Genomic DNA, 10643 nt, shown 5'->3' on the forward strand with positions numbered 1-10643 from the left:
GGATGACTGTGCTTTGTAGGAGAACTTCCCCAAAGCTTTTGTATTAGTGGAACACAGCGAAAAGAGCCAAATTTCAACAGCACTTTTTCCGACGGTTAGTTGACTAAGAGCTTAGGGTGGTAAGGAGGAATAACATCTAGACAGTTTTGGAAGATAAAGATGGACTTTGGGAAGATACCATTTGTCCACAGTAAAATAAAAATAAAATAATGAAAGTAAAATAAAATAAAAATAAAGTAAAATAAAATCAAATACCAAAAATGTAGCACTGGAGTTGCAGCAGTTCTTAATCTAGTGCTTCCTGACCTTGAAGTTGTGTAACTTTACTTCTTACCAGAAGTCATCCACATCTTAATCAATTCATACTGTGAACCTCCAGTTGGGACAATATGCTTCCAAAATGTGTTTCCTCCTTTTTTTCCATTTTACAGCAACACGAGAAACATGGAAAAGCCTCAGGTATTTAATAATGGTATTGTTGTGTGCTGGTGTTCTCAGCATTTAGGGAATACTCATTTAGGAATAAAAGATCTTGTGACCTGTGCTTCATTGTCTGATTTCAAAACACGGAGCAGAAATATTTTGGTTTAAAATTATGTCTTCCTTCACAACAAAACTTCCCACAGTATTTCCTATATTTTTTCCATGTGGCTCTACCAGATACCAATATATGTATCAGACATACATTGCTAAAAGCCATTTGTAAAGCTAATGATGTATCTTTAATACAGAATATAACATGAGACTAATACTTAGTGCTCTTTCAAAGACAAAGTATCTGGAAAAAAGCAGTCCCCATGGTTATAGCTACAGAGGCTGTCCCAGGGGGACACCCTCAAGGGTCCTCTCCTTCCCTTTGGACAGGACCTCACATTCAGGGCCTGGGTTTATGCTGTGGGGGGTTGCCCAGATATCAGGCAGATCCCAGCCCCACCAGATATCCCAGATAATGTGGAAGTTGCCGCATTACGTAGTTATGTCCTATGCAGGACACCTGAACACACCTGCCTGGCATGCTCAGGAGGATGCAGGCACATTTCTTTGTGCAGGACATGCACTGTGTGGTTTGTCCCCCTCAGTCACCACCTTGGCCAAAAGCTTTGAGCTAGCCCTTCCAGGCTGTTCCTGCTGAGGGTTTGGCTGAGAGTGGAGGAATAGCTTTCCCTGGGAGTTGTGGCATGTGGTAGAACCCCAGAGCACTGCTGCACTAGTGAGGTTTTATCTTGCCATGATATAATGAAATGGCCAGTACAATTACAACGGCTGTGAACTTGGCCTCTTTGACATCCCTGTGTTGATGTATGAAGCTATGCTGATGTTTTTTAGCTGGGGTTTCTGGGTAGAAAATAGTAGGGAGAATAAAACAGAATATAGGCATTTTTAATGCTGCCATACAGCTTTTAGAATTTAATGTTGTCACTTAGGACTGTGGAAATATTACATAAAGAAATACAAATATTTGACTGAAGAAACACTTAATATTTTTCTTTTGCAAATAATTTTTCTAATGCATTATTTAGCTTAGTAACAAAGTGCATATTCTGTTCACTTAGGGTTTTTTTCCATCTCCTCCCTGACTCATATTTCTCTTTGGGCTCCAAAGTTATGATTCAGAATATGTCTGGGTGATTATATCCTACCTGCTATATATATAAAAAATTTTAATTCCAGATAACCCATAGGGTTATAAAGTATCCAGATTTGTAATCCAGAAAAGAGCCTTTTTTCCATGTTTAGAAAACAATAGAAAACATGTAATTTTCCTATTAGCTGAAAATACTACACAGTTATTCTCTGTTAAAGCAACAGCTAAAAAGCTATTTACTGTAAAAGTGCAATTTACACTAGCCCTTTCCCTTTATTAAAAGGGGAAATTTATACCAATTCTGAATTAGGAAACGGAGTGTTAGTCAGCAGTATTTAAAGAGATGTCATGCGTAATAGCTGTATAGTAATTAAAAAAGAAGGGAAAATTTCTTTACTGTTTTGTTTATCGTGTATGTAACATATATTCAAAGATAGGTCAAAAAAAATGCAAAATGTCCTTGGTAACAAGATAACAGGGTAGGGTTTTCACTACAGAAACAAATCTATCAAATATTCTTAGACCGAGTTTAAACTTTGTTCATAAAAGAATGGGAGGGAGGGAGATGGCATAAACTTGAATGTGCCATTTCTGTTTAAGTAGGCATTTTGAGATTATTTAACAGAGATTTATCTATTTCAATTAGCATGTATCTTAGCATTTGTCTTTAGTATACGTGGCTCAGATAAAGCTCTTCAAAGGCAGAAATCCTGAAGTGCACTGCAGAAACATAATACTGTGAACCAATCACCTGAAGAACACAAGGGTATTCAGACCTTTAAAGACATAGTAAGCCAAAGAAAACTTATTTGATCAGTGTGTGTTAGGGGAAGATGATGATGCAGTACTTGACTTCTATTTGTGTACAGTCCTGTATGCCTCCATATGCAAGTCCTCCACTCTCTCTTTTTAATCAAGCAAGTCTGTATTGCCTGCACACAACAGTATTACTGCTGGTACCTCAGTCATGTGGTTTTGGAGCACTTTTATCAGTTGTGTGTATGCAGTTTAAAATGCTGTGTTGCAGCACAGTCATGGGAGTACTTACCCAGTTACCCTGTTTATGCTCACAAACTGCTCAGAATAATGTCAATGACTGAATAAATAAAATTAATCCTTTTCCTCTGCCACCTTATTTTTGTAATACTAGGAAGTGAGCATCTGTGTGTCTGACAAGTGGGAAGTTCTTGCCTTCACATTTACAATCTGGCTAAGAAAGTCAAACAGATCATGTCTCTTTGTCAAGGACAAACCAGAAGTGGTGAGGTAGCTGGGAAGAGCTATTTTCTGCTGTTGAGTCCCTGAGCTTTAACCCTGGGATCAGACAAATGAATGCAGGCAGAAGTCTGACCTGAAAATAGCAGGTTTTCAGTTAAGAGCACTAATGAGGATTTTAATTAGTTGAGTAAGCCAGTGTCAATACGATCAGTAAACCAATCTCCATGACCTAGCAGCCTACTTCTTTCTGAAGGAAACTGTGTTGTGGATGTGTGGATATCGGGCCTTCCTCAGCCATCTTTTACCATTTATTGGCACAAGTTTGGCTTCATTCATTTGTATTTTGATTAATTTCAAATAACATTGCTCTTCTTGGAGTACAGATAACATGTAAATAACACAGCTTTTCTCATCTGGGGCAGCCACCTATTTCCCACAAGGGCTGGTGTGGCCGTGTGGCTCACTCATGGGGGACCTGCTTGCCCAGTGTCTTCTTCGCCCCAGGCAGCTGGGCTTTCCCTGCCCGGTCCTCTCCAAGCTGCCATCGCTTGCTTTTCATCTGGTTCCAGCAGTGGCGTTCCTGGGCTACAAAGGGAACTTTCCACTCAGTGCCAGTGGTTGTGGGAAAGCCCCTTCCCCAGTATCCCTGAAGGTTTTCTGGGATGTTCCTGGGAAGTGGCTGCCCCTTAGGTAACAACAACTAAAATAAACTTCTCAGCAGACCTTGCGTTCTACTCAGATTTTTACTGTTTTAACGTTACACCTTATGAAAGGGTTGGCAATGGCTATAGTATTACAGCTTTAAATTAATCTAGATGATCTAGACCAATTCTGTGATGCAACAGGGTCTCTATCCTTTAAAACTAGCAAATCACCAGTGGAAACAGTTTGCTTCGTTGGGGTGATTTGTTATTTCTGTGGTTTGAAGTCATGGACACAGCAACGGGCAGCTAGAGCTGAAAGTTTATGGATATGAAAAAAAATATATGAAAAAAACTCTGAAATTGCAAATAGCTTAGGATGACTGCATGCATTATAAGCAATAGCCTTGCAACAGTCACCAGCAATCACAAGTGCAATAATATGTTGTGCAAGCACTGAACAGGAGAATTCCACATACCACAGAGCTTATAAAAAAGACTGGGTGAAAGGGAGAAGGGAGGCTAAGTATGGCGAGAATAGTGTGATAGCTAGTTGAAAGAAAAGGGAAAACAGGTAAAGAAGTTTTCTTGCAATCTCCCTAGGATGGGAGGGAAAAGGAAGTGTAGAAGGGAGAAAATAGTACTGCTTTGCTGGACTCTGCTGGATGAGTTGCAGAATGTCCCTGCTATGGCTGCAGTGAGAAAGCTGTACTAGCCTGGGAGTACACTACATGAAATAGCCATAGAGCAGAGCTAGTCCTGGTGCCAAGAACTGTTTCACCAGTTGGATTAACTGCCTTTCTCAATAGCAGTATGCACGAAAAGCCCCATCTGAATAAAGCCTGCACCAAGCTAAGTAAGAGAATCCTGCTGCTGGAAACAATGTGTTGGTGAGGGCTGTATTTTTCTGAATACAGAAAGAAATATAAACCACAGAAATACTCTCAGGAATGAGAATGCAGAACAAAATGTCAGGTCTGATAAAGAAAAAAGTTCAGAATTAAATCAGAGCAAAACGTCTACTGACTATTGACTTACATCAATAAAGGACTACAGACACAGACACTAAGTCAATAACCTTTTAAAACCTTTAAGCTGCTTTCTAGGTGGTATTGGGAACAAAATGTTATATTCAGAAGAGATGCTGCAAGCAAAGACAAAAATAAAAATTATTGTAAATTACTTCCTCATATCTTGGTTATATAGACCATTAAGTGGCAATAGAGCAGTGTCAATTTGTACTAACTTCTGCCATTAATAGCAGATGAAAATGTGGTTCTAATTTTACCCATCATTTATGATGTGCTGGTAATTAAGAAATATCATAGCTTAAAATAATTTTCTAATTCAGTAACTTTTCTTCTACCCTTTTATCTGAGTTCAGAGTGAATGAAAGAATTTAAATGGTCACCATTTAAAACTTTAACCAAGTTCTGTGAAGAGTATTAGATTTATTTTTCAAGTCTGAAACTTTTTACAGAAGCATGATCTTTCTGAAATGGAAGTAGCAGTTCTTAACAGTGTTTGTCAAACAGCTTTGCAGGGGCAAGGAGCCCACATATATATCCAGGGTTTATGAACTTTCCTAAGCACAACCCACAGGCGTTTGGAGCCCATTTTGACTGTTCTAGAGCCTTCTTTCACTTTTCTGCTCACCCTTTCCATCCTACAGCAAACTCAGATCAATTAGTTTTAAATTTTACCTTTGTTGCAGGGCATTCCTACAAAATCATTAGCTCAGGTCTCAAATGTCTCTCTTCATTAAATGAGATGCTGCAAGGAAGTTAAGTTACTGTGAAGAAGCCTGTGCCACCTTTTCAGTGAAGAGGACTAGAATTACTAATGCATTGTGACGCAGAGCTTTGGTCAGATTTTCAGCTAGAATAAAAAATGTTGACCCCACAAACATTATTTTTATTTTTGGTTAATTTCTAATATGCTCTGAAGTACTGGTTTTATTTCAGACTGTGGTCTAATTCTCACCACACTTACCCAGATAACGCTCAGCAGATTCTCTTTGTAAAAGTTAAAGACATTATATGAAAGCAATAGGCATTTGGAAGAAAAACATGGTTCTTTTAGGACAGTGTATCCTGTTTATTCCTAAAATTGAACTGTCTTAGCTTCCTTGCGTGTGAAGCTATAATGACAACTAAAAAGGAAGTATCAGGTACCCATTATAATAATCAGTCTGCATGCATACCAAACCTGTGATTATAATTTGGAGGTTAAGTGATCACACCATAGAAAATCTGGAAATATTATACAGAATTTGTTCAAACTTAATTACGACAAGTCATTAAAGCAAGTTCTGAGGGGGAGGAGGGGAAAAAGGAGGCAATGAAAAGAAATTGCAGTTGTTCATACTGTTGTATAAGGTAAAATCACTCTCAAGTGCATCTAATTATGGCAGTGAAATGGTAAAGAAAGGAAGAGTAGGGGAAAAAGCAAGGGATAAACTTGAAAAGAAGTAAACCATTACTATAGGAAGGGGAAAGGGAAACAAAACAGGTATATGGCTTTCTTAAATCTTCGTGTTTTCTGCTAGATGCTGCACAAAGGTTGATGTTGTCCTTGGACAGCCATTTCTGGTTTCTTCCTTGGTTCCACATGAGCTGTCTGCACTCTGTGACAACATCTGGAAGGACTTTAATGAGGTGAATGAAGGGTAGTGCTGAGAAGGTACAGCCAGAACTGGCACATCAGCCAGACCTGGAACTACAGCATGACCACAGTGGCATGCTGATTGCCCTCATTTCTGGCTTTCACAGTGAATGTAATTGTTAAAATCTGTTAATTGTATTCCTCACAACTTGAGTCTTTTGATTCTGTAGTACTCTGTCCTTTTAAACCCAAAAAGTAACTAATAGAAGAACAAACCTCCCCAAACAAATGCCCTTTCCATGCACCATTATTGCAGAGGAAGTTTAAAAATGCAACTAAAGTATAAACAGAGAATCTAAAAGGCCTGACAGAAAAGAATTCAACACTGCTCTGCTCTTTTAGATCTTGTGGGTTTGGTTTGTTTTATTAATTTGAGACCCTGATTTCTGACTTTTCAACCATAAATTAAGAGAGTGTTGGTAACAAAGTACTGCTGTCCTTCCTTGTTCCCCTCACAGTGGAGGAAGGGGAAGAAGGGGAAGATAGGACAAGGGGAAATGGGTACAAACTGGAACACAAGAGGTTCCACTTAAACTTGAGAAGAAACTTCTTCTCAGTGAGGGTGACGGAACACTGGAACAGGCTGCCCAGGGAGGTTGTGGAGTCTCCTTCTTTGGAGACATTCAAAACCCACCTGGACATGTTCCTGTGTAACCTTATCTAGGCGTTCCTGCTCCGGCAGGGGGATTGGACTAGATGATCTTTTGAGGTCCCTTCCAATCTCTAACATACTGTGATACTGTGATACAGTGTGCTGCCCAGCCCTGCCAACTGTCTTAGAACTGAACAGCCCAATCACATAGTTCACACCACCTAAGGACTGTCAGCCTCCAGTCTATCAAATGCAGGAGTTACTTAATTAGAATTATTTATATTTTGGTAAGCGTCAGAGTGTGGATATTCCTGTTCTGGCTCTAGGATGCTTAGTGTCTGATTTGTGCAAAGGCGGATTGTGCCCACCTTCATTTCCTCAGCACAGCTGCTGCCTGGTCTACCCAGCTATCATCCCCTGTGCTCGCCATTGTTTATTCTTGGATGGTCATAGCAGGGCTGCTCTGGTGCCTGTGATTAGCCAGAGCACAGCATTTCTTCTATGGTGCACTAAAGGGGAAAAATGTATATCCTGACCCTACTCACACAGAGAAATCATTTCCAACTGATTATTTCCTAGTGACCATGTCCGTGTCACTCAGTTCACTCCTCTGAGATGTCTGACATGTCAGAGAGCACCAGCACTTTCACTAGATGTAGTTGGTAGGACTGTGCCACTGGGGAGAGTGACAGACCAGTGACAATCACTCAGCCTCTAACAAAAGCCCAAGCTCTGAGAGAGGTGCTGGGCCTGTTTACTCTCCTTTTATTACTGTCAATCAGAAAGTAAGTTAATAAACATAGAAAGACTTCAGAAAAAGCCCATTTTGTTTGTAAAATAAAAAAGGAAAGATGGATAATTCACAGATAATGTTAGTTACAAATCTCCACTGACTGTAATACTTTTCATCACTGTGAATTGGTCTGAGCAAATCTTGCTGTATTGATACACAAGGATTAGTTAACACTGTTCACCTCTAACATAAAATAGTGTTACTCTGAGAGTATGCATAACTGAAGAAGGCTGGAATAGTTGCAGTTAAAGCCAGCATGATTTTTCGCAATTTTTATGCTGTTTATTTGCAGGTTGCATTCAATACTATGGTATTATACTTCTCATAATTACTCCGTAAACCAGATACTTCATGTAGGCATCTCATGAAATGCCTTACAGAAAAAAAGAAATAGTTTCCTGATCCTTTTCTCTGCCACACACTCCTAATCATTTTAAACCTGTTTCAGCAGTCATTTACTACATGACTAGCCCCCAGTCAGCAGCTAAATTACTTGTGAAGCTGTTTGTGAAAGTTAATGTTTTCTGCATTCAAAGGCAAAATGTTGCCTTGTTTGTCTTGATAAATTGTAGGAGGGCAAGTCAGTCTTAACAGAGGAGAGGGGATAAAATCACGGCCACATTTCTCCTTGTGCTTCCCTGAACCTCTCCTGGGCGATTCAGTCTTACCTGATTTCTAGTGCCCTGTCTTTTGGAGAAATAAATCTATGCCTTGAGTGTGCAAGGCACTCAGTTAATTTTCTTGATTCAACATTTTATTGTGAAAGAAAATAATTGCTGTTTGCTGAACAGAATAAAAATCTGTATTCTTTTTAATCTAGAGAGGTTTTATTTCCTCATTCTTTGCTGCTCCTGGGACCCACCAAAAGAGGAGGTTTACAGCAACATCTAAGGCTGGTCAGACTCAGACAGTGGTCCGATGGTCTCTGAAAGTTTGTTGTACAGTGAAATTCTTGCCTGGAACAAGAATTGGATTATATAGACATCAAAGCTTCTAGAAAGTTTGATCACTTCTTTTGCACCATAACACACATGAAATCTGGTAAACTGCACTGTTCCAGAAAAGCAGAAACACCTTAGTGACTTGTAGGTCTCAATTCAATATTTAGTGTATCTTCAATTCAATCTATTAATTACAATGGATGTTAGGGATAAGTCCTGCTCACTGGCATCTGTTGCTAAATAGGAGCCAACATAATATCTGAAGTCAGGGCTGATGTGCTTGTGCTTCTAGCTAAGATCATGCAGAAGGTGAGGAGGTACATTTTGGGTCAACTGGAATACTTTAACACACATGAAATCTGGTAATCTGCACTGTTCCAGAAAAGCAGAAACACCTTAGTGACTTGTAGGTCTCAATTCAATATTTAGTGTATCTTCAATTCAATCTATTAATTACAATGGATGTTAGGGATAAGTCCTGCTCACTGGCATCTGTTGCTAAATAGGAGCCAACATAATATCTGAAGTCAGGGCTGATGTGCTTGTGCTTCTAGCTAAGATCATGCAGAAGGTGAGGAGGTACATTTTGGGTCAACTGGAATACTTTGTCATCAGTAACCTCTTCCTCAGATGGGAGCAGGTCCCAAAAGCCCTGTTTAAATGTGCATCCCACAGAAGGAGGAAGAGGCAAAGCTCATGCAATGCAAAGGTGTAAGGTGATACTATCACGACCGAAGTGCCACCACGCTGTTAGCCAAGCCTAGCAAGCTTGGCAAACGGGGCTGTTTCTGTGCTCAGCTGACAAACGAGGGCATGAATGGGAAGTGGGAACGTTGTCAAGTCTCCTACTACTTAACATATTTTGGAGAATGCACAGCTGAGATATGTGGAGGGAGGTCAGTAGGCCAATATGCATCTTTTTACTGTCTGGATTTGTGGCAAGAACTGCAACAAATGCACGTGCTCTGAGGGAAATTATAAGTAAAATGAAGAAAGGAATATGAAACCTACATGCTTTTCTTCACTTGCTACCTTTTGCTGGCAACTGCTTATAGAGATCTTGTCTACTCTGTGCATATTACTCACTTGCAGCTATTACTGGCAGGAGCTAATTCAGAGTACCTTAGTGTGTCAAGAGAATTACTGGCAGCAGATGGATATCATAAGCTGAGATGAAAGGCAATGATGGCCTGGTATTACACTAAGTGGGCAGAGCTAAGGGATTACTCTAAAAGGCATTTAAAGCAGAAGTGAATTCAACAGTGTGATATGAAGAAATATATATAGAACAAAGGCCATAGCTGCCCATGTGCTTACATCATACTGGCAGGAGGTAAACTGGCAACTGATTTGACCTAAGCGCTGTATTTTCCGAAGGGTGTCTTTATAAGTAGCTCTTCACTACTAAATATCAGAGGGACTTGTAGATTTCACAAATTTATCTGAGAAAAAAATAAAGAAGAAAAATGGGAAATATGAGGGTGGGGGACTCCTTTTTTTTTTTTTTCCATTTTCGTAAAATAGCTGATTTATTATTAGATATTATTAGCTTATTATTCATGCTTAATGTGGAAGTTCTGAAAAGGGTGTTCATAATCCTTTTGATTTAGGTACTCGTATATGCTATTACGTACTGGAAACAGCCAGGATGATAAACTCTGTTTTCTGCAACAGATATGAGGGCAATCCTGTAAGGAAAGAGGAATGTTTGAACTCTGACTTCATTTGAATTTGCAGCAGGCTCTTTTAAAGCATTATTCAGAACATGCAGCTGCCACTCTTCGCTGGACCTAAGCCTGTCCTTCTCAGGACTTCTGGTATGGGCAAGAACACAGATACCGGTCTGATTATGTTCTGAGCAGGTCATAAAACTGCTGTCTGCCTTTCTTTCCTGAAAGCATCAAGCAAAGGCGTTCCCCCTCTTGTGGTGTCAAATGTAATTCCACCGGAAATGTTGAATTCTGTTTCCATGACTGCACACTCGCTGAAACAGACAAGATATTTCTCCTAAGATAGCAAGTTACTTTAATTTGCAGGTGTCCTTATGTGATGGCGTGGTTTGGGAAAAAGCAATGGCTAATCAGAAATAAGGTAATATCACCATAATGAGCATATTTTCACCTGGGCACAAACTATGCCGTTGCCAGCAGGTTCTGAAGTTTTTTTGTGGTATTGTAGAAGCACATCTAAAGGGGTCAGATGTCGTGTT

General features: G+C 39.7%; 1 long non-coding RNA gene across 1 annotated transcript; it reads right to left on the reverse strand.

Moving 5' to 3' along the window:
* Window positions 1-8272: 8272 nt before the first annotated feature.
* Window positions 8273-10437, reverse strand: LOC133208720 (uncharacterized). Its single transcript, XR_009724501.1, has 2 exons — window positions 9752-10437; window positions 8273-8449 (listed from the first exon to the last, which is right to left on the reverse strand). It is a non-coding gene; the product is annotated as an uncharacterized LOC133208720 (long non-coding RNA).
* Between the last annotated feature and the right edge of the window lie 206 nt (window positions 10438-10643).

The sequence above is a fragment of the Neopsephotus bourkii genome, unplaced genomic scaffold (assembly GCF_033783945.1).
Source record: "Neopsephotus bourkii isolate Nb327-2 ecotype Australia unplaced genomic scaffold, CSIRO-AGI_Nbou_v1 NB_275, whole genome shotgun sequence".
In the NCBI taxonomy this organism is placed as follows: Eukaryota; Metazoa; Chordata; class Aves; order Psittaciformes; family Psittacidae; genus Neopsephotus; species Neopsephotus bourkii.